The 5,176-nt window shown below is 32.4% G+C and overlaps 1 protein-coding gene and 1 long non-coding RNA gene across 2 annotated transcripts in view; one reads left to right on the top strand and one right to left on the bottom strand.

Annotated features, from left to right (window-relative positions):
• Window positions 1-5,176, top strand: part of LOC106679599 (ankyrin repeat and SOCS box protein 3) — a 17,650-nt gene that overhangs the window by 3,404 nt on the left and 9,070 nt on the right. The window lies entirely within an intron of this gene.
• Window positions 819-5,176, bottom strand: part of LOC106679600 (uncharacterized) — a 43,290-nt gene continuing 38,932 nt past the window's right edge. The window contains exon 3 of the long non-coding RNA XR_010844348.1: window positions 819-1,140. This is a non-coding gene — a long non-coding RNA (uncharacterized lncRNA). The remainder of the gene's footprint in view (window positions 1,141-5,176) is intronic.

Genomic DNA, 5,176 nt, shown 5'->3' with positions numbered 1-5,176 from the left:
CAATCAGCAAAGGGTTTATACAGTCCAATCAGCAAACGATTTATATAGTGCAATCAACAGAGGATTTATATAGTCCAATCAGCAAAGGGTTTATAGAGTCCAATCAACAAAGGGTTTATGTAGTCCAATCAGCAAAGGGTTTATAGAGTCCAATCAGCAAAGGATTTATATAGTGCAAACAACAAATCGTTTAGGTAGTCCAATCAGCAAAGGGTTTATGTAGTCCAATCAACAAAGGATTTATATAGTGCAATCAACAAATGGTTTATGTAGTCCAATCAGCAAAGGATTTATATAGTTCAATCAACAAAGGGTTTATGTAGTCCAATCAGCAAAGGGTTTATATAGTGCAATCAGCAAAGGATTTATATAGTGCAATCAGCAAAGGATTTATAGAGTCCAATCAGCAAAGGATTTATATAGTCCAATCAACAAAGGATTTATGTAGTCCAATCAGCAAATGGTTTATATAGTCCAATCAGCAAAGGATTTATAAAGTCTAATCCACAAAGGGTTTATGTATTCCAATCACCAAAGGGTTTATATAGTCCAATAGGCAAAGGATTTGTACAGTCAAATCAACAAAGGGTTTAGGAGAAAAAATACCAGAGACATTCTTTTGCCATCGATTGCGTGTAGTGTTGAATCTGAATTTGAGGCTTAGCAGAGTGGGTATTAAATTGTATATAGATATGCCAAGTATGAATGCTTAGTACGATATGCCAAGTATGAATGCTTAGTACGATATGCCAAGTACGAATTGTTTTTGATAAAACTGTAAAAAAAAAATTGTTAAATCGGTAATGTAAATTGGCATTTTCGGTAAATAAATTTTAGCGGAAAAGCATGTTATAAGATCGCAAGCATATAATTACCTAATTTAACATTCGCACAAGTTCCAATTTTTGAGCAAGGCCGACCACTTATACACATACAAAGCATACATTCATCGGCACAAGTATATTTGACAAAGGGACGGTCCAATTTAGAGCAGAGTAAGGGACCAGTGTAAATAGCTCCAAGACCAATTCCGTTAACTACTTTCACATAACAACGGGCAAAAGTATTTTTATTGACTCCTATATTTCTTAGTCGGCTCCTTCCGTATATGTTACATCTACATCTTATCCAAAGGGAAATCTAATTGAATAAAAAAAAAAAAAAAGTTAATAAATTATTCGTAAAACATGATATTATCTAGCAGCTAGTTAATTAATTATTTTTATATGCTTTTATAAATATATACCTTAAATGATATTAGTTAGTGAACAATTTGAGGATAGGTAAAAAACAATTTAGCTATTGAGTAGAAAGGTAGGCTATATAACTATAGTTATGGCTATCTCACTTGTTTCATCTTTTTTATTTAACTTAATAAAAGCTTACATATGTTCTATAGCTTAGCTCCAAAAAATAATTTCCATCAAGTTTGCTATGTATTGAAGATTGAGGAGTAGGAAGCTCTATGTTTGAAATATATTTGCAACTGTAGATTAGTAGGTCTTCCCCCCCCCCCCTATAGTTGGCTAGCTAACCATCAAGACTACTTTGGCCATTGGAATGCGGTCCAGGCCATAAATTATAATCCTCTCCTCCTAAGACACTGTTTGCTCCACTCGTCCAATTAAGCTATGCTATTTGGACGAGTGGCTAACGGCTGATTCATAAATTATATTGAATTCAACTTGCTATAAATAACCATTTTAGAACCAATATACCATAATTAAGCAATGAAATAACTTAAACAAATATAAGATGCATTGTCGTTCAACTTTGTAATAATTAAATGAGTTATTTAAGTATGAACTGTTTAGTCAAGAACTAAAATGAACTTCTAAAATCCCAAATACAATAAAAATTTATTATAATATATGTTATTGATGCATTATATATTGTATATATACAATCCCCATACAAAAAGGGTACAATTAATTGCTTACATATAGAAACAAATATACAAAGTGAACAATAGAATTAAAATCATAAATGTAAATTAATGATACCCCATAATACAAGAAATGTATTATGTATAATTTAGTGCGTCTTCTCACTAAAATATACATAATACGTACCTAATACTAAACCATACTAGACATTAAACTATTAAACTATATATATATTTATAACTTTAGTATCTTCCAAATAAAACAATGAAAAAAATGAAAAGGGTATGAAATTACTCTCACGGGTTCCAAAACTAGAATGGCTTTTATTGAGTTCAGCACCCCCATACATACATATCAATCAGCTGATACGTCGACCCGATCTGCTGATATGGCCAGTCAGCAGTTATCGTCCTCACGCCGTAACTCCCCCCCTCTCTCCCCAGTTCACGAATAATCCTCATAAACTTATACTGAACAATATAATAACATATAAAATAAAAAAACAATTCAAACTATTTACAATAAACTATAGCCAGTAAACAATAGGCATGCAGTCCTCTCAAACTCACTTTATAATAACATATAAAAAAAAAAATTGAAAACTATTTACAATAAACTTTAGTCAGTAAACAATTAGATATAGTACACGTAAACTCCATCATATACAAAAGAAAAATACAAATATCAATAGCACTGTAAAATAAAATTTGCCTAAAGTTAATTCATAAATTAATATTCTTAAAAAGAAAAGAAAAGAAGCTATCGTACAATAACATGAAAAAACACATTTTTGATAATTATACATACAAAATTAACAAACAATCTACGAGAACTCGTAGAAACAAAAAATAAATAAATAAAATAACTAAATTTTATGTTATCCAATCTAGTTGAGGCAATAGGCCATTTCAATCCCTCCGGGCAAAGTACCACGGTAGTCCCGTCGGCGCCCCCGCACCCCAAAAGGAATTTCGAAAAGGACAAACCCCGTAACTGTGTGTATATAGTGGTTGTATGCTGCAACTGCCCGTCCCATCGCGTCATCAGGTTCCAGTCCCCTTTCTTCCTGGTACACTCGTAGGTGGTCACTTAGGGTGCTAGGAAGTCGCTCTATCCCTCCGCGGCTCTTGGATGTTGAGGTGCCACACCACTTCCAATCTTTTTTAATAAACAAACAAAAAATAATGTAGATAGACCCTTCTTCCACTTCAATTTAACAGAGAATGGAATGTCCTCAAATGAATAAACGGGCTTTATTGGGGCAAAAAGAATTAAATTTAACCAGATTAAAATGTAATATCAGAAAACTTATACATGCTTACTACGGTTTAGTTTCAAATGTTTTTCAAGAATAGAAATGCTTCTTAATATTCTCTCTAAACCTCTTAATACCGTCTAAACTCCTTAATATCGTCCCTAAACCTCTTAATACCGTTTAAATCTCCTAATATCGTCTCTAAACCTCTTAATACCGTCTCTAAACCTCTTAATACCGTCTTGAAACCTTACCAGCTTTTTTAAACAATCTTTCTCTCTGTACATTAGGTTCACTTCTGTCCCCAAGGAGTCTGTCATTCTAAAATGGTTTGTCATGTCCAGGATCATGTTCTTTTTATGATTATGTCTCTGTATTGATCTGGAGAATACAAGTTTTCATGTTTCCTGAGGTTCTTTTCCATTCTCCTGAAAGCACGATCAAAGTTTGGAAAATTATGACCGAAAGATACTGGTGAAGGCAAATTATTGAAAATTTTTTGTTTATTAGTTTAATAATAACTTTGTATAAAAGTTTTTTGTAGATATCCTTCAATTTAAGTCCTCAGTGCATTCCCGCAATACCCGCTCACGGCCCTCAGTCTTATATGTAACTGCCCATCGAACCGCAGCCTTTGGTAGATCTTTCCTCATCGCTTCCTCTTCCCTATGGAATTCTATTCCCTCCTTTCCTCATCGCTTCCTCTTCCCTATGGAATCCTATTCCCTCCTTTATTCGTAGTTCTAATACCCTTCCAATCTCCAAATCCCGTATCTTTGACTATCTTCTGCCCACCCAATTCCGGAAGAATAACAATTGAAAGTTTCCAAAAAGCTTTATATATTTTTTGTATTTTATGTCTTAGATCTTCGTTTATAATTGTAAATATGTACACTAGCAGAAATTATATTTGCTCATTTATTACTTTTTAGTTTAATTGTATTTGATTTTTTATAATTTTTTTTTCTCCTTTTATTTACTATCAGAAATCATCTTATGTTTTATGATATGACAAGTGGTTTCATTTTATTTGTTTTATCATTATTTTATATATTATGTTAACTATGGTTGTTTAATTGTTAATTTTTAATTCACTGTATTATTTTATTGTACTACATCTTGTAATTTCATCTCTATTCTGTAATTTACTCTAAGGCTCTAAAGCCTAATTTTGACGCCTGTAAATTATTCTAAATGGATCATTCCCAGAATAAATAAAGATTACTATTATTATTATTTTATAGTACTTATCCACATATAGTGAACATTGTTTGCCACGGTAGGTATCCGGTTTGCTACCTGTTTCACATAAATCAAGATAGAGTTGGTGCATTTTTAGAAATGTTAGTAAAGGCGAAAGATATTTTTTAAAGATGTTTTGGGTTCTTGAATAGAGATCATATTCTACTGGAAAACTCGAGATGTGTTCTTTCAGATAATTTTGGTTGCTGGGAGTTATGTACATGAAAACTATCAACGCTCTCTCTGATATTGCAACATCTACTCATAGTGTAGCCCTAGCATTCATTACAAACAATATCTATTTCAGTATTTGATAACTCATACACATAACCATAAAGTGGAACTGCCCTTTCTACCTAGAGCCCTAGAGTACCAGGCACATACCCCCTTCATCCATACTAAACATTCAAAAAATGTTAAATTGCCCCTTCATCCATTTACACTTTCATTTGCATTCGTGAATTTTCTATACGAATAATCAATTATTCGAGAAAAAAAATACGATTTACCATCCGAATACATTTTCATTCATCAATTTATTCCACGAATAATCTTTTAATAAAAAATAAATAAATACGATTTTCCATCCGAATAAATTCGTATTCGTAGAATTTCATCAGGAAAAACTAGGGGCTTGAAATATTTAGAGACATTAGAGTTAGCTTGTAATGGGTGCCTTTGGTTATGTTGAAGTTTTCTGAGGTGATGTTTGTAATGGGTGCTTTTGGTTGTGTTGTAGTTTTGTGAGGTGATGTTTGTAATGGGTGCCTTTGGTTATGTTGAAGTTTTGTGA

The sequence above is a fragment of the Halyomorpha halys genome, unplaced genomic scaffold (assembly GCF_000696795.3).
Source record: "Halyomorpha halys isolate HHAL.00 unplaced genomic scaffold, Hhal_1.1 Scaffold210.1, whole genome shotgun sequence".
Classification (NCBI taxonomy): Eukaryota; Metazoa; Arthropoda; class Insecta; order Hemiptera; family Pentatomidae; genus Halyomorpha; species Halyomorpha halys.
The sequence above is the reverse complement of the archived record's forward strand: the minus strand, read 5'-3'. Positions and strand labels throughout refer to the sequence as shown.